This window comes from Macrobrachium rosenbergii, chromosome 55, assembly GCF_040412425.1.
Source record: "Macrobrachium rosenbergii isolate ZJJX-2024 chromosome 55, ASM4041242v1, whole genome shotgun sequence".
In the NCBI taxonomy this organism is placed as follows: Eukaryota; Metazoa; Arthropoda; class Malacostraca; order Decapoda; family Palaemonidae; genus Macrobrachium; species Macrobrachium rosenbergii.
Window position 1 is genome coordinate 73250163 of NC_089795.1, and position 20000 is coordinate 73270162.

At 36.7% G+C, this 20000-nt stretch overlaps 1 protein-coding gene and 2 pseudogenes across 1 annotated transcript in view; 2 read left to right on the plus strand and 1 right to left on the minus strand.

Moving 5' to 3' along the window:
• LOC136835403 (retinol dehydrogenase 13-like) overlaps positions 1-11023 on the minus strand; it is a 19533-nt pseudogene extending 8510 nt beyond the window's left edge.
• The window catches only part of barc (RRM1_TatSF1_like and RRM2_TatSF1_like domain-containing protein barc), a 364827-nt gene that overhangs the window by 298615 nt on the left and 46212 nt on the right, over positions 1-20000 (plus strand). The gene's annotated exons all lie outside the window — the stretch shown is intronic.
• The window catches only part of LOC136835465 (uncharacterized), a 16716-nt pseudogene continuing 3323 nt past the window's right edge, over positions 6608-20000 (plus strand).

The window sequence follows — 20000 nt, forward strand, 5'->3', positions numbered from 1 at the left end:
ACATAGTGCGAAAGTGGAGCTGACCTAATGTTGATAAGAATTTTTGATGATATTTGCAAGCAAAATTAGGCACAAACATACTGTAGTTCAGAAGGATTTAAAGCGACATCGACTCACTGTTCATGGCGTTTATTTGTGTACTCCATCTCATAAGGAAGTTGTTTGTGAATTTCCACTTCAGCCATGTGAAAGCGCTTTTGTATTATTTATTTGAATTGTGAATCTGTTACGTAATCTTTTTGTTAGAAATGTAAATATGCTAATCGATAATTTGAAGAGCGAGAGAGAGAGAGAAGCGATCTATAAAAGCTGCGAGACTCGCTGCAGAGATATTTTTATAGGAAACAGCAATTAGATCCATGAAAATGGCAGAAGGCATTTAATTACCATATATTTACAACGAGGAAAAATTAGTAATAAATGCTGTAAATGTTCTGTTGATAAGCAGAAATTTCATACATAAGAAACGATTAGAACAAAATTAGGCTAAGATTTTTTTCAAAATTCCAAAATGCGGTGAAGCAAAGAGCAAGGTCTTGCCATGTGCCTGAGTTTAGCAACAGCGAGTCATGGCCTTCGGCTCTTGTGAAAACATCCCGACTAGTGCGTAGCTAATGTTGCATAGCAGCCGCATTGCATACTGATGAGCGGGGAGTTAACTTCACTAAAGGTGGTTCTTTGATCGTGGTCATGTTGTGCATAAAGAGTAAAGGACGCTGTTAAGTCCCTCAGGGTAGATTACAGACAGTTGTCTAGCACCAAAAACGCCACTATAATAATGAAGAAAATGTTCGTGTCATGAAAACCAGTTTGGGTATGATTTCATCCTAGAGCCGGTGTGCGTTGGATATTAAGCTTATTCCGAAGAGGAAAACTTTTCCCCTTGGTATCAAACGTAAGAGGATGTCGAATAAGACTGACAGCGAGCTTGAGAAGCATGTAAAGAAGAAAAAGCATAAATTGTATAAAGTGGAATTATTCACCTGTGTATGAAACAAGGGACAAAGCTGGTTGTAAGGAGATTGACGGAGTATAGGAAGAGTGAGGTAATGTAACCCAAAGGCCGGTTCATAAATACAGGGGAGTGGTCAGATTTAGCACCATCAGTGGTAACAGAAATGAGGGGGGGTATCATTCTTTGCTGTATTTTGTGCCACAAATGTTCAGTTATGCAACATCTTTCGGTAAAATTCAAAGTAACGGTAAAACCGATTTGTAATAGTAAAAATATTGCAGTAATGCTAGTTTTACAGCGTTCAACGCACAGATAAATCAGGGATACTTTTCTCTCGCAAAGCCAAGAACTGTTTGTAAGTGGAACCGGCTTGCAAACGTAAACTTGGGGTACGCAAATACTCAATTTTTTTATTCTTTATACGATATTGTCGATAATTTTATATTGATGCGAGTAGCTCAAATTTTACAACGAAAACTGTCAGCATTGGACACGAAGGCTGTGATAGACTCAGTTATGCAGGAGAGAGAGAGAGAGAGAGAGAGACGTGATCTGCATTATCTCATATTTCCTTTGAATTCTGTCTCATCAAATATCAGGGGGGCGTTCGCAGTCTGTTATCATGACATTTGGTTAACAATGCGTTTCATTTTTTCCTCTTAATTTAGGTTAAGACTGGTTCGAAGTTCATGAATATTACTTATAGTTCAAATTCGTTTTAATAATGGTACTTACCCTCCCTGAATCCCGGTTTGTTTGAACAAAATGGAAAATGGCTGTAAAGTACCTTGAAAAGGAATAATGGAACTCTTGTATGTATATGTATGTATATATATATATATATATATATATATATATATATATATATATATATATATATATATGTATGTATGTATGTATGTATGTATATATGCACATATACATAATATATATTATATATACCATTTATATTTACGCCATATATATAATATAATATATGTATGTGTATATATATATGTATATATATATAAGTATATTTCCGAGCGTAGTGGTTTAGGGAATCATAACATTTTAAAAAATATTAAGAAAGGAGAAAGCAAAACTGTCCCAAGCCCCAAGTGGGAGAGTGCGACTGGAAACCCTTCATGGACAGCTGGAACGGGACAATTAAATGTTTTGTTTGTTTCAGTGTCATATTGCATTTGGCCCCCTTTTGTGGAGTTGTTTATTTAATATTACTTTATTTTATGGTTTTACATTTTCTCTTCTGCTAAATAACATAATAAAATTTTTCATTTCATGAAGCTCAATAAAATTTTTCATTTCAAGAAGCTCACGCTACTCTGTATAAACGCCCATGTTTCTTATACATGTGAAAAATTTTTGTTTTTGTGATTTAACTAATGGAATTAGTAATAAAATTATGAATTGTCTGCTGGCTTTCCCTTGAAAATTTAGTTTGTTAAGCTAATTTGTAGTGGAGGCTTCTCCATTTAAAGGGTATTTTCCCCCAGTGCAATTTGTAGCATTTCCCGTGACATAATAAAGTGGGGTAGTATGTGAGGGGCTAGAGATTATTACAAAATAAAGTTGAGTGACACATTTCCACTTAATTTTACTCTCAGGGGGAATTAAATCCAAATATAGATATAAGAATCTACTGTAGACATCTAAAACGCCTGTTTTCTTTTAATTCACTCACCTGCAAGTAGCAAAGTTTCCTGTGTTGCGAGTGAAAGAAAACAAATGTAAAAATAAAGTTCACAAATACTCCGGTGACCTTTTGTTGTTCTGTATTTGGACCAGGCCTCTAAAGATTTCTATGAATATTAGCCAATACGACGGCATATAATTGATGCGCCGTTACTTTTCAGGCGTTTTTCTCATTAGCTATGTACAAACAGAAAAATGCAAGGCTTGCTTAAACTTGGCAACAACATTTTTTTAATTGGGAGCTTACTTGCAATTCATCTAAGAAACGAAATACGGAATGGGAAAGGAGAAAAAGAAGTGAATAGGACTAGTAAAAAGAATGGATCATTCTAGTGTATGCACGTTAATTAATTAATGTACACGTAAAAATACGAAGATTATTAACAGCATTCTTTCAGTTATATGAATTTTTCAGGAATGATGACTATGTTCATTTGTTCACTTTGGTATTTAGCTACACGTGAAGTAAACTTAACGAAAAGTAAAAAATTTTATGAAGAATAATTCCGGTTAACAGTTGTGTCTTGCAGGAAACAACCCCACATTGCATGGTCATTGGCCCCGAAGTAAATAATGCCTTCCCTGCCCGGGTTTAGTAACGAAGAATACTGTTGTTGTACCTGCAGATGCCCCTGTGATAATGACAGTTTAGTAACGAAGAATACTGTTGTTGTACCTGCAGATGCCCCTGTGATAATGACAGTCTCATTGTTGAGGAGCTTCTTGCTGGTGCATCTTCCGCTCCTCCGTCGGTAGACAATGCCCCCTGAGATGGCGATGACCAGAAAAGATGCTAAGATGTGAAGGCACATCATGACTGCAAAAAAAGGACATTTTGGGATGAACCATCACCATCATTATTGTTAGTGAAACACTATATATACGTACATACATACAGGCTATCAACACATTTCCAGTGGTTATTTCCATAATAATAATATTACACAATAATATGAAAAAATCCATTATTTGGTTTCGGAAGGGAACTTCTCCCATTTTCCCATAGTCTGGAGGAAAAGATGTATAAAAAATAATTAATCAAAATACTAGATAGTTGGAAGGAGACACTCCAAGTTAGTAACTGCAATATAAAATAGGGCTGTTAGTGATAAATCAGGTCGTATGGTAAAATTGGTGTACAAGTTTGTACAAACAAAACATGATATTAAGTGTACAATGAAAAGAATATTATAGAGAAGTTATTTTTGTCAGCATCGTGTATATTTAGAATGAGATTTTAATTTTACACTTGTAAGATCATCCAAGTTGAAATCACTGTTCTAAATATTATATACATCACGAAATTCCAGTTAGAATACCGTCTGTCCTTTTCGGGTAAACATTACAATATCTGCTTCACTGAAATTGAGGGTGTGGTTTTCCGTTTACATAATGCATTGTTTATATCACCTCTTTTACAGAACTTAAATTTTTTAATCTCCTATACACGGTATTTTTCTTCTACGTACAATTTATTGCCGTAGTTATGTGATGTACTATACTTGCATGGTTTGGACATGGCTGAACTTGTGGGAATCCTCAAATTTCATGGTTGGTTTAAGGTAGAACTGGAAAAAAAATTGTTTCCTTGAAGATTTGTCACCGTTGCTGTGGTAAAATTTCCTCTTCCTTCAAATAAAATTTCACTGATGAATTTATATGTTGACATTTTGGTGTGGATTCTCCCCACCCCCCCACCCACCCTCTCTCTCTCTCTCTCTCTCTCTCTCTCTCTCTCTCTCTCTCTCTCTCTCGTTAGAAAAAGTTAAACAACTTGCCTGGTGGAACCATCCAGAGAGAGAGAGAGAGAGAGATAATGTTCATATAAAATTTTTAACCCCAGCCTCATGGCCGTACTTCGAACCCTTATGCTACTTTTTGGGGATGAACCTCATAATTAACCAATTTGTCGAATCTGCCTTGTTAAGATTATTTAGTCTAATTTGCAAGTAATGTGAAAGGGTTGTTGCTTGGTTACATAAACATATAAACAGTTATACAACAACATGGAATCGCGTATACAACAAAAAAAAAAATATAGGTAATAATTGTGACTGGAATAAATTCATTAGTATTCAATAGGTATACATATCCCATTTCGTAAACATAACACAAGAATATTTGTAATAATAATAATAATAATAATAAATAATAATAATAATAATAATAATAATAATAATAATAATAATCGTGTGAATCGTGTGTATCTCGGCAGGAAAAGCCAAAAAAGAACTTGAATTACATAAACTGTGTCACAGATTTTAATAATAATGCAGATGCATGTGGAAAATCGGGCTATGAGTTTCAGTGAATGAGATGTAGTAGCTAATGTAATGGTTACTGAAAAAAAGAAAGCACTAGAATACGTTATAGTTCAAATTGCTACTCCATGCAATATCCAGTTAACTCATTTCAGTTTGTGTGAGCTTACATATGAGGGAGTAAAATCTCATTCAGTGTATATACAAAGACTATTGAGAATAAAAAAGCAATCCTCTGCAGTGCCCTTGTCATTTTGCATTTAATGTGCTTTGTTATTAGTTATATTGCGTTAGTATGTAGATGAAATCATTTGAATTTGCTAACCCACCCTCTCACTTCCCAAGCACAGCACGAACTAAGGAAAGCGTAAGTAAGGTCATTTCTTATATAAACCCAGTAGGATGCATTGTTATGCAATCTTGACTTGAAAGCAGAACTACAGCAAAGAACTGGTATACCACCTTCCAGTAGGATGATATATCACTGCCAAAGGGTTCTGTTGTTACAGTTATTCAAGCAAGACCAGTGCCAGGCTAACTTGGGTATATACATTATTACACATGGAAACTCTAAGAGAGAGAGAGAGAGAGAGAGACTGAATTTGTTAACCACTGCCCTGAATTTACCACTACTACTAAGAGAATTCCAGCAAGAGAGACTTGAAATAAAGTGATATTAGTCATTGTTATAACTAAGCAAGTTCCATACTAATTAAATGAATTATACTCTTGAGGAGAGAGAGAGAGAGAGAGAAATCCGTAATGCAGTGCATTGCTCCAATTTTTCTTTTTAAGAATTTCATCTCCACACAAGTCGAAATGTGTGTGTGTGTGTGTGTGTGTGTGTGCGCGCGCGCGCGTGCGCTGTTACTTTTGTAATGAGCTACATAGAACTTTTTCATTCATGTCTGTGGTAAAATTTGCCCCCCAAAAAATAATCATGACTTTCTTTTTTTGCTGAATTATTTAGTTACACATACGCATTTGCATTAACATAGGAAGTATTGGTTATTATAATATTTTATTTAAAACATATATATTTTTTAATAATATTAATAAAGATAAAGTATTAATGATTATCATGATTGTCCTTATTACCTGGACATTCAATAAATTAGCCCTATGATGATATACTCATTACTAAGAAATTATAAGGTAAGACATGTTGCAAATCAGAATCATGGATAACCTTGACCAGAAAACCAGTGAGAGATAAACAGGGCACGATAATCATCTCAGACCACCTAGTTCATGACAGCTTTGCTTAACACTCTCAGGAAAGGTATTAATTTTTTGATGTGCATGTTGGCGTTAGCGAGCAACTGTTTGTTTGCACTGAAAACATGGAGTTTGCATGAGAATTTGTTTGTTTATATTGCTTTTATGTGTGTTTGTTGATATGAACACCAGTTAGCTGCACTGCTTGACACCCAGCGTTTTCGGTTCCGGTGCATAGTAAAATCTCGTCTTTTCACAAGACAGCGTAACAGCATTATATTGCGGATCTCTCTCTCTCTCTCTCTCTCTCTCTCTCTCTCTCTCTCTCTTCTGTTTATAACAACAAATTGGTCTATTCAGTCTCTTCTTTTACCGTATTTTGTTTTTCTTACATTACCCCCTCTCTCTCTCTCTCTCTCTCTCTCTCTCTCTCTCTCTCTCTCTCTCTCTCTCTCTCTCTCTCTCTCTCTCTCTCTCTCGCTATGCTGATGATGTCTGCATCCACTCCACTACCCCTCGAGACCTTCAGCGTGTCCTTCAAGAATTCTACAGGTCCTGTGCCTCCTGTGGCCTCATACTCTCCCCAGAAAAAAGCAGAATCTTCTCTGCCCGGAATCTCCGAGACCTGCCAATGTTCATTATGGTTGGGAATATTATACCTCACTGCATACAGTATACATATCTAGGTGCACCAGTCAGGATCACCCCTGCTATACCTGCACGCCAACGAATCCACCCCATGGTGAAAAACCTTCTTGATCGACTGGAGCCTCGCTTCACTCCCATCAAGTGGCTTGCCACCAGGGCCACAGGTATATCTATCCCCGTGGCTAGAACCCTCTATATCCTCTTCCTAAGGTCAGTTGTTGACTATTTATCTCCTGCTTTAATTCAATTACCCAGACAGGCATTACAACCTCTAGAACAGTTCCAAAATAGAGTAATGAGGTTTATCCTAGGATGCCCTCCTTCCACTCGGATAGTCAACATGCAGACCGAACTCATGTTACCTCCATTAATAGAGAGAATTTATGCCAATGTAACTTTGTTTTCTGTTAAATGTCTACACTCTCCACAATTTACTCCAAACTTCTTTGCTGTACTCAGAGCATCACTTGACGAAGATGCACCAAGACCTCAACTCCGGCCAGGGGCCATAACCTAGTTAGGGCAGTATGTGAAAATCTTCGACACCTTGATATCAGTGTACCTGAGCAAGCAGTCATCCAAGATTTGCCACCATGGCGGGTTCCTATTCCTGCTGTCACTTTCACCAACCTTTAAAGATGCCCATACCAGTCTACAGAAGCAGCTGGTTTTGAAACAATAGCCAAAGTGTCAATTTCAGTTCCTGCAGGACACCACATCTACGTGGACGGCTCAGTACAGGCAGATGGAAGTGCAGCATGTGCTATGTTCTCCCCCACTTTGGAATCTCCTGAGGGTGGGTGGCATGGTCGCAGGTTGCCAAACTCATCCAGTTCCACTTATTGCGAACTTCAAGGTATATGGGATGCAGTAACCCTACTTGTTAGAAGAAATGTGAATGGATTGGTGATCTGTGACTCCAAATCTGCACTCCAGGCACTAACATCTTCTAGGCCCAGCTGTGGCCGTGTTGTGCGAGACATATTGTGTCAACTCGCTGCTGCTTACAATGCCTCGCTTGTCTTGTCCTTTATGTGGATGCCTTCCCATATTGGGCTTGCTGGGAATGACATGGTGGACAGTCTTGCTAAAGCTGCCTGCACGCTTGAACTTGATGACAGAAATGTTGAGCCCTCACTTCGCTGCCTTAAACATAGAATGTATTCAGCAGCTTTTGCCTGTACAGTACAGCGTAGGGATGCAGAGAGGGGCACTAGTGTTTCCATACAACATCATGATAACTTTCTGCAGAGCAGTCACAAGTACCGGCGACGTGGACTCATGGTGCGTAGGCATAATGTCGTAAGTGCCAGGATAAGGTTGGGATATCGTCCTGTGTGGCAGGTTGGACAGACACTAGATATACCACACTACACCTCATGTAAACTGTGTAACCTTGCTAATGCCAATAACCTTGAACACTACTGCCTTCATTGCCCCACTGTCAGGAATCTGTTACCTCAAGGACAAAATTTACTTCAAACCTGCCAATATTTACTCAAAGATGACCACCTAGACTTAATTTTGACTCGTCATCCACACTTTGGTGGTTGCTAAACTCTGTTGCAGTTGTTGTGATAATGGAATACGATCTCATATATGTTATTATTGTAACTGATATACTGATAATTCAATGCTGTAATTTTTTTCTGTTGATTTCTGATGTACTGTAAGTAACTGCTAATATGTAACTTTGTTTGACGTCTTTGGGCGTAATAAATTTATTAAATAAATAATCTCTCTCTCTCTCTCTCTCTCTCTCTCTCTCTCTCTCTCTCTCTCTCTCTCTCTCTCAGACCAAAAAACTGCACGTGTGCTTCGTTTTCAAAACCAATATATTTGAATGTTTTAGCACATGGGAAATATGTCTCTTTTTACTGGAACCACGTTTCCAGTTATTTTCTATACTCTTGAAACACAGGTATTTCCAGTTTGGCCTTGACATCTGTAAGCCATGCACCTCTTGTGTATGACACTTGCAACGCTGTATTTCTAAATACAATCGGTCCCGTGACACTTGGAACCCCATGTTTCCGCTTATATATTACACTTGAATGCCAGTCATTTCAAGGGACTTCCCAGATTGAAAACTTTTCCCCTAAAGCGCCTACTACATAAAGTAACTAGATTCCCAAAACATCTACAGGATTTTCATGTACGAGTATATGTTTCTCTAAGAGTCTCATTCTAAACGCACTCTTTAAGTAGGTTAAGGGCGGTTGGTGTAGGTTAGGTGGTATGTCTCCAGTTGCCAATTTGGAGAATCTGATAAATGTAGGATGCACATTTTGGGGAATTTCTGAATATAACTCTATTACTAGTAGACTGCATCCTGTAGACATTATAGAACAGACCCCTAATTAGTGAGTATACGTTTTAGAAGACAGCCTCGCACGTAGGCTGCCAGAAAAAAAAAATTGCGTTAGATACGTTTGTAGGGAACGTGTTGGGCTTGAACCACATTTTATGTTTTCCCATAGCATTTTAAGGCTATGTATTTCTACTTTGCTTTTAGCACTGAAAAACTGCGTGTTCCCGGATGTTATGTTTTTTACTGAACATTATTCTAATAACCTAAAACTTATGTAATTCCGTTTTCCGCATATCCACAGAGAAGTCCAGGCCTTTGGATTATTTCTTACCAGTCGGAAGACGTATTTACAGGTTTCCCCACATAACTTAAAGCCATGTGTCTTCCGTTTGCTTTTCCTTATAGCTTGAAAGTTACTTTTCCAGTTTTCATTTAACACTTGAGGAAGCGAATTACTCTAGCCAATCCAGGACTCTTGGGATTGGTTTTCACATTCTCTCGTCACTCGGAGGCCTACTATTTCCAGTTTTTCCGTGACACTTGGAGCTCAGTCATGTTTTTCGAGCTATTTTGGCACTTAAAGAGCTGTGTTTCCAGAAGTCCTTATATAGTTGAAAAAATTTTCGCTTTTTTCTTCGTTACTGATGCAGTATTAGACAAGGTCTTACATACCTTTTACAAGTAGTAAACTGTGGGGGATTCGCCTACACTGGATCAAGCAAATAACTAATGTTGGAGATTTGCTGAACTTCATGAAAATCTGGATATGGCATTAACTTCCGTCGTCACATATTGTAATTAATTATTTCTATATGATATATATATATATATATATATATATATATATATATATATATATATATATATATATATATATATATGTCTGTATCTGTATACATATATATATATTATATATATATACACACATATATATATATAGCATCTTTAAAGGAAAAGTCTTTACCTTAGCATAGAAGGATGGAAAAAAAACTGAATTCCAGTGAAAGAGAAATAAGCTAAGCAAACTTGTGGTCAGTTTATGCGCTCCAACAGTCTTTTTCCCGTAAGGTTAAATTTTGTCTGAATTTTAGTTAATAAGTGTGCGTATTCGAACTCTGCAAGTCCTTCCATTTTTCATGCCATAAATGCTCATATATTTTTACAGTGGATAATCATCGTGGCCTTTCTTCATTAAAGAAGTGGACCCGCCATTCTTTAGAGTTCTGTCAGCCTACCTTTTCCTTTTTCCTTTATCTCTATTAGATCTAAGCTGGATAAAGAGAACCCTCAATGGTACAAATGTTAGTAAAACTTTTGTTTTACCCTTGCTCTTTCATTTTACATTCACACAACAGAGTGACGTCGGCTTCTCGTTTCGCTAATACCACTTTATCACTCGCGTTTGCAACGAGAATTTTTAAATGATGTTACTGTGTCATTGCTGCGGAACATGATCATGTGTACACAAAGATGTCATGTTTATTTGGTAAAATGTCCCCATCACAAACACTGTTTTCGTAAATTGAAAAGTATATTATAACCTCGTTTCGTCTGTGTTGTAGTGTGTTTCTGTAGAACAAAATGAACAACGCTCACTTTTAGAGGCGGTAAACAACATTCACCTGATTCCTTGAATAACTAAACATCATTTACTTGCAGTCTCAAATTATATATTCGACAACGCTCAACTTCAGGCTCGTGATTTAAAACACTCATTTGTCGACTCAGATTAATGAGATTTTCACTTGCTGTCGTAGATTAATGAAAATAATTCACTGTTGATTAAGAAACAACACTCACCTCTTAATCGACCTGGGATAGATGTTAGCGCAACGGGACCTGTCGAGTCAATGAGAGGAGCCGTTCAAAGTCGACCGAACGGACTAGTCACCACTCCCCACTCACCAGTGTACTACTGTAAGTCACCCAGGCAGGAACTCCAAGAAGAGATGACCAAAGAGGGTTCCCGCTCGACTGCAGCCCCACCTTGCATAATGTTTTGTCTCTTTCCTTTCCTTTCCCAATGCCTTTCGGACCTATTGGCCGCTTTGCTCTTCCTCCTCCCCTTTCAGTATATGCACCCTCCCATCCGAGGTAGCCTATGCAACTCGTTCTCACTCGTGTCGGACCCACCCATCTATTGTTTACGTTCAGTACATTGTATTTTACGTCACTAAAATTCTCGTTGGCAAACGATAGTTTTGTAGCCAATATCGAGTGTTACCTTGTGGTTAGTTAATCCCTGGAAGTAGGCGCATGCAGTTGTGTTTTCTGTATTTTTTTCTGCATATTTCAGTTCTGTTGCTTTTGATTCTAAAATATCTTAAAAGCCTAAGTGACGGATCTTCCTTCAGTCTCTTCCAGTTAGTTGCTAAACTTTCACCTTGTAAGGTCGAAGTATACTTCGTATTTTAAGTTGTGGCATCACCTTAAACAATATTTGACGTATCATACTAGGTGATGATTGCAAAATGTGATTTACCGTGCTAAGTGATGATTGCAAGTCAGTTTCAGTAACAAATATAAGCTAAGGAACGCGATTCAAGTTTTTTTTTTTTTGCAGATTATGATGCCACTCAGCTGCGCAAACACTGTGTGAGGAGCATGTTATATAACGTAACGCAGTAATCAGGTCATTTGACGTCATCATTAGTTCTATAATTCCCAGTGTTCGAGGAAGCCCTGACATAATTTGAGCCCGAGGAAATCACCACTGATTCCTCGAGACGTCTTGTGACGTTTTCGCTGCTTTTTTTTCTTCTCTTTTTTTTCTCTTTTTTTCTTTTTTTTTGTGGGTACACTTTTTTGTCTCTCTCCCGTAGTGATCTCGAAGGTTAAATTCCTTTGACTTAAATATTCTCTCTCTCTCTCTCTCTCTCTCTCTCTCTCTCTCTCTCTCTCTCTCTCTCTCTCTCTCTCTCAAGCACGGCTGCGGATATGATTCCAGAAAAACGGATATCTCACAACCTTTACGGCCGAAAAACCCCAGAGCCAAAAGTTGGAATTGCGAAGTGTTGATTCCGGATTCCGTTACGCAAAAGGGAAGTAACGAAAACATAAGATGAACCGAAATTGCTCGGGTGTATCACGTCCGGTTTCTGTATAACTCATATCCAGATGAAACTTACCTGTGATTGGGACAAATGCCGTTTCCGTTACCTTTCTTCATTTTCTTTTGGTTTTTTTTTTCCTTTTCTTTTTCTTGTTACAGATACAATAACAACGTCATACACGATTTACCCGTGAAAGTTACGCAATTATTGTTGTCTAAGAATGCACCCCAAGCTGGACGTTCAAGAAATGTAACATGATTGCGGTCGACCTTTCTCTTCCTCCCCTCTCCCCTTCCCCCCTCTTCCCCCTTTTGCTTGTTTGTGTTTGTTTCGTGTTTGAGTGCGAGGCCTTCAGCAGAAAATTTTGCACAAAATCCTCATCTAATACCTTGTCAAGTTTAGTGCCAGCATTGTAAACTGCATGTAAAGATTTAAAAAACCAAATTGGTCTTACTTTTTTTCTCTATCCTTGGTGGACAAGAAATTGGAAAACCCTTTAGTTTTTAAGGATTTAAAAAAGGAGTAATCAGAAAACTTTTGTATATCATTCTAAGGGTTTTCCGAAACAGTATATGGTAGAAGTGAAAAGACATCGTTAGTCTAATGAATGAGAGAGAGAGAGAGAGGATCAGGACCGGAAAAATGTAAAAGATAAATTTCTCTCTATTATTTATTACAGTTTTCAAGAATTTTCACGTAAAACTGTAAATGCACCGTGATCTCTCTCTCTCTCTCTCTCTCTCTCTCTCTCTCTCTCTCTCTCTCTCTCTCTCTCTCTCTCTCTCTCTCTCAAGCTCAGCTACGGATACGATTCAAGAGAAACGGGTATCTCACAATCCTGAAGGCCGAAAAGCCCGAGAGCCAAAAGTTGGAATTACGAAGCGCTGATTCCGGATTCCGTTACGCAAAAGGGAAGTAACGAAAATCTAAGATGAACCAAAAAATTATTTGGTGGTATCATATCCGTTTTCTTTATACTTAATTCCGAAGCAGACGCTTACGAAACCTATACGTATGATTAGGACACACGCTACTTCCGTTAATATTGTCAGAATTGGTGTATTAAAACGGTAAGGTTCAAGGTAAGAGAATTCCTTGATGAATCCAGGTACCTTTCTCTTCCTCCTCCTTTCGTTGTCTAATTATGAAAGCAACGACAACACCATACACGATTTATTGGTAAAGTTTATAAAATTATTGTAGCCCAAGAATTCACCCAAAACAGGACGTTCAAGTGTAATATGGTCATAGTCTTCCTCCCCCATCCCCAAGGTGTGTTTGTGTCTGTTTTGCTTTTATTTGAGTTTGAAACTTCCAGCAGAGAATTGGGAACAAAATCTTGGTCTGGTTTCATGCTAACTTTTGTGCCGGCACTTTAAACTGGAGGTTAACGTCTGAAAAACCAAAATCTATTTCCGCCGTGGTCAGGCAATGAGAGAACCTTCCACTCACTGAGAATTGCAAAAAGATGGGAATTAGAAAAACTCTTGTCATTCTGAGTTTTTCCTGAACAAGATCTGGGTGGGGAAGAGAAAAAACATTGTTAGCCAATTGAGAGAGAGAGAGAGAGAGAGAGAGAATGGTAAAAAGAAGATACACGAAGCTATATAAAAAGTCCGAGCAAGTAGAAAATAGATTTTACTTTATTATTTATTACAGTTTGCAAGAATTTAGACGTCAAGAATCTCTCTCTCTCTCTCTCTCTCTCTCTCTCTCTCTCTCTCTCTCTCTCTCTCTCTCTCTCATCGCGAATGAAAATTATTAGCCCTTAGGGATGATGGTGTTTTTATATGTTATTAAAATTAAAGATGGAAAATTAACGTATTAGTGATAGAACAAATTAATAAATACTTAAGCTCAGTAACGTCGTAAATAAGATTCTCTTATAATTAAAAGAACAGAAGAAAATTATTTTATAGAAAAATAGGTGACATTTATTAGAAAAATTAACCAGCCGATCAAGGCGACCTAATAGGAATTTATGGACTGAAAAGGGAAGATAATTCATTTAAAATCTGGTAAGTAAATTATTGGATTATCTGGTTCGTAGAATAATTTGTAAACAAGTTCATTAATTAATGAATAAATACTTTATTAATTCATAATTGTGTTAATGATATATGCTGTAAACTAACTGGTGGTTAAATCTTTTTATATAATAAATTACTGAAACATTTAAAGAATTGTCAGATAGAGAAGTAAATAAATTATCACATAACTAGAAAGCTTAGTTGTCAACATATTAACTATTTAATTGGCTAACTAATAGCTTTTAGCATTGCGACAGGAAACATAAATATCTGCTAGATTAATTGAAGATCAAAATACGGAAATAAACCTTCGAATGAAATAAAGCAAGGACTAATATTCATAAGAATTAATGAAAGAATTCAGCAGAGAAGGCAATCGTGATTTTAACGGAAGAATTAAAATGTATAAATAAATCATCGCATGAAGAATAGCTAGAGAAAAATGACTTTGCAAGCAGTTGCTTCATCATTACACGTGAGTCGCAAAATTAATCTCCCTTATGCCGTTCAAGATATCACGAGCAGTGAAGAAATATAAATCTTCAAGTGGCGTACACGTTGATCCCTTTGGGTGTGCATTCCGTCGCCTCTGCAGGTGGGCGGGACGTAGGAAGCTCCAGTTTGTTTTCATTTTCAAATCAATTCAGTCTTTTCCTCCTGTGTCTGTTTACTTGTTCTGTGTTTGGACTCACATATCTGACGTGTGATGTCTTAAGTTATTTTAGGATGTGTTCTGGTAATTCATTTTTTCTCTTTCGCTCTTTCTTTCTGTATGTGTATATATATATATATATATATATATATATATATATATATATATATATATATATATATATATATATATGTGTGTGTGTGTGTGTGTGTGTGTGTTTTATATAATTATATGTGTTTGTACGTATGTATACCACACACACTTATTGTGCATATATATACACACATATATAATATATATGTGTATATATATATATGTGTGTATATATTATATAGGTGTGTATATGTATATATGTGTGTGGATGTGTCTGTATGTATACGTATACGTATATGCTCAAAGATAAAACACTCGTGACATATAAAGCTTTGTAACTGAGAATAAAAATCTGTTAAAATGTCTAGTAATTTAACTGCACACATACTGAAGCCAAACGTTTAACCCACATTGTTAAGTCAGGGTTTGATCCGTAGTTTTAAAGTATGTGAGAGTTAAGCCTCTTTCACACGCGGAGTCTTTTGGCGTACCTCAGCATCTTGACAATTTTTGCACCTTATACCCAAAATTGGTGAAGAAATTCATGTCAATTCAGTTAGCGTTAACTAACAAGTACGACTTAATTTTCGCCACGTATATCGTTGCAATGTTTGCCTTCTGATGGTAGGTTTGAAGACGACATGAACAGTTAATGAGGGAAAGCTTGTTTATGCAAAACTGTATCCACGTGAATCCCACTTTGGGTACAAAGAACGGAGAGATGAAAAACTGATGTCGGAAATTCCACAACAGTTACAATTCGAGAAGGACGACGCCGTGAGAAGGGAATACCCCAGTCAAAATACTAATGAACATTTGGTAAAGTTTTTCCTTTAATATCGAGTGACAGCGAGTGAGTCAAAGATGCCTCAAGTATTTGGTACACACACACACACACACACACACACACACACCCAGTTTTCTTTATAAGATATTCTACGCTGTTTTCAAATAAACATATGAGGAGCAGATCTTAAACAAGATGATTGTCATGTTGCCGAGTACGATAATTACCATGTTCTGCGAGTCGTGTTCTGATTTCATGTTCTTAGGGTATTATTTATGACTCTTCAGCCACGTTTTCTTTCTTTCTTGCTTAAGCCAAGTCGCATTTATCACACAATGCGTATGTTGAGGCTCATATTTGCAGTTATATGTCTGTTAATAAATAACAATAATTTCTTAGATACCATTGCCAATGTTTATGTATTTTTTTTACTTGTTGGTATCAAAGTAAGCTATTATGTTTACATTGCTCTGTCGTCTGTTTTCGTATCTTTGATATTGCCGATGTTGCGTATATGATAAGGTCGATTGCAGAAAGGCAATTTTAATTTATTCTTTTTTGCGGTCGAGTAATGTGTTGCCAACCCGGTTCGACCTTGCTTGCATGCAGCTGCTTGTTGCAACGACCCTATTCATATCAATGGAAGACAATCTGACCTCTTGACTTTTTCGTGTCATCATCCTGCGAGGCTTGTTGAGGGAGCTTTGCCAGACGCGTGAGGAGGGCAGACAAATAAAAGCTTTATTCAGCAACAACATTAACGCGGTTTTATCGTGGCTTCATCGCCGTTAAAAGTCATCGGTTGGCATCTTTTCTTCTGGCGTGCAGTGTTTATGGAGGCGTCACTTTCCCTTTATAGTACGACACGTTCTGTAACGCCCCGCCCCCCCATTCCCCTACCCCAGTCCCCATTAGAGACGGCAGATACGGAAGTGGTTACTGAAACGTTTTTGTCAGAGTGGAAATAAAAGAAAACAAAAGTTAAGTGAACTCATTCGGTTATCCCCAAACGCTAATCGTTTTAATGTGAACAAATTTTTCTTCTGTATTTTGTTGTTACATCTTATCGAGATGAAATCTGTTATTGCATTTGTGTTATATTTTATAATATATACACTTATTTATCTTACAGCATGGTAAGTTTTATGAATTTTGTATACAAGTGGTTGTCTTCATGTAAAGTTTAGAGACATTCACCCTGTATCGCTTGCATAATTTTGAACCTTTCTCACGTTTCTTAGTTTACTTTTACTTTCCCTGCTGGCAATCTGGATTATTTTACGACATTTATAATTGCCGTTGAGGGTAATAAATGTAAGTTAAGTCACATCAAGATCAAAAGATCAGGACTTCTCACGAATCCCTGTATTTTCTGTTCTAGATTCGCTGTGCCACGCCGAGGGTATTCGTGGATTACAAACCCTAGAGCTGTTTTGCAACTTTATTTCAATTATCTTTTATCAAGTCTATCAGATAAGTCAGAATTTACCAACTTAGACAGATATATCTCGTATGAGCTCTGTGTTCACAACTATTTAAAGAGTCATGAGTCGCATGACAAGCTTTTATTTTTCACTTTTACGATCAATACCACACAGGTTTAAGCCAGTGCAATATCACAGAGGACAACACTCAGAGAGGATAACAGAACATACTAAACAAACTTAATCATTTATTATAACCTTAAGCTTAATTACCTACAGAAGAAACTGGATAAAAGGGTAGAGTGCCTTCTACCTTAATATAACTCCGATATTGCAAGAAACGGGATTTAGAAAGAGGAAAGAAAGGAACCTATTAATAAAAAGCCTGAACTTAGTAGAAGAGTAAAAGGGAAGAGAACCTTAATCCTGAATTATACAAATACATATATTATTTACATACATCGTAAAATAACTAAGAACGTTGATGATTCTTAAATTTTATATGTATACGTATATATATATATATATATATATATACATATATGTATATATACACATATATGTATATATATGTATATATATATATATATATATATATATATATATATATATATATATATATATATATATATATATATATATATATATATATATATAAATCCGCTTGCTCATTTTTTGTATCGTTGCTGTGTCATTCACACAGCCCCCTCCATGCATTTCTTTTTTTGCTTTATTATCTGTCAACGTCAGCTTAGCATGGCATCGTGAGTGTTTTTGAACATGACTAAAGAGAGATAAACCTATCAAGTATTCTCTTATTGTGATAAAAATTCAAACTGATAATAGATAATCTGTCGCGACACGTGAAACACCGCTAATATTTTATTTTTTTATCAGCTTCACTCTTATTTTGTGATACTAAATGAACCTCACAGCCCTTTTCAGGATATGAAACTTCCACACTTCCTGTGTGTTCCCGGATGCTTAAGAACAGATTTTTCATTAGCAAAAGAGAAAGGATGTCCCATTACTATTAGTTTCTCTCTCTCTCTCTCTCTCTCTCTGCGGATGAGTGAGTATTCCTACTGTGACAGATGATTTTAGCTACCTAAACTCTTCTTGGCGTCGTCACTATTTATTTAAGAAAATAATGTTTATCCTTATTTGCTTGTTATGTCTTTTGCTCGAAAGCAAATCTGTCTTTGGAAATGTATTAAACTCCCTTTAAGAACATTTTTATATTGTTTCACGAACTTTTTCGAACGCCTTAAAACATTTTGATTTTTACGAAGAGTTATTATTTAATCTGGACTTTCTTATAAGACAACCAATGTACAGATGCTTTAACAATTTTATTTAGAAATACAGATAGAAAATCTTAATTACTCTGTCTATTTTTCTTCTCCCTTTCCTTTCTCTTTCTTTCTCTCCTTAAACCAAAACGTGGAACTGACGTAACGCACTGCGTCATAAGCTGTTGAAGGTAAGTGATCTGAGGGAGGTGTCGAGGAATATTAATTCAGAAAGAGAGTAGCAAGAATACTGAACAGATAATACTTGTGAAAATCCTGTGAAAACTTAATTCAAAGAGAGAGAGAGAGAGAGAGAGAGAGAGAGAGAGAGAGATTTAATCCTTGGAGCCTCCTTAGCACAGAGCAAAATACTGCGATGCCTGCGCAAGCAATCTTCAGCTGTTGTTTTATGCCCAGAGCATCTGGAGGTCAGGGACAGTTATTCAACAGAGCATCAAAGCCAGTGGTTTTACGACTTTAACCAAATGAGTATGAGACAAAAGTCTCTAATGAAGTTTCTTAAACACATAGAAAACAACACGCACTATAAAACACAACAAAAAAATTTAAATTGAAAAAGATATGAACAAACAAAAATAAGGTAGACCATGCTGGTTGTAATCTAACCTAAAGAAAAGCCTTTGATATGACTTACGCAGACAAATGAATCATACAATGAATAATAAATAATGAATGTGTCGCTTAATTTAGAGAAACAGAAAAATGACACAACTGAGGGTAAAGCAAATACAGAAACAAAGTTAAGCATATTAAAAGTAATATGCAAAGCTTGTGTAACAAAAGGTACATCTCTTCAGTCCCTATACCTTGAGACATTGGCATTTCCTTAAGTCCATTCTCTGATTTCTATAGTAGCATCTTCTAGTTGCTTTTCTTGCATCTTTTTTTTTTTAATATCTTGGCTAGATAAGGACATCATCTGATCGGTCTGTCCGGGTGACGCTATTTCATTCCAAATCAGTGAGTCAGCCATTCAGTCACTCACTCCCCCTATCAGGTCCTCCTGTTAAAACGAAAATAAATAAAGTCACGTCTCTCAAGCAATAGAGTAGTTGATGGCCAAGGAAGCGAAGGGTGGGTTATGCGAAGTTATTTCCGAACATTTTTAACGAGTGAGTTACCATAGCTGCTACGTCACTTACCTTCAACAGCTTATGACGCAGTGCGTTACGTCAGTTCCACGTTTTGGTTTAAGGAGAGAAAGAGAGAAAGGAAACGGAGAAGAAAAATAGACAAAGTATTTCAATGTGGTTTAAGTGGAGGTTAAACCTTATTGTATTCAGTTCCTTGATCAGAAATGAAGATGAATAATTATGGCGTTTTGTAATATTTACACCTATTCGGAATTGCTCTGCCATGAGTGCCAGCTTAAGGACTTCTTGATTGAGCCTCAGTGTAATCATCATAACAAATCAGCCATTCAGCGACTTCTAGAGAAGAGACAACACGAAAAAGAATCAAGGAAATTGCTCGATGTTCTGTTTCTCTGAAATTTAGGCCATGGACATTTTGACACTTTACGTCATTGAAAAGGGATATTGCCACGTCATTGAAAAGGGATAT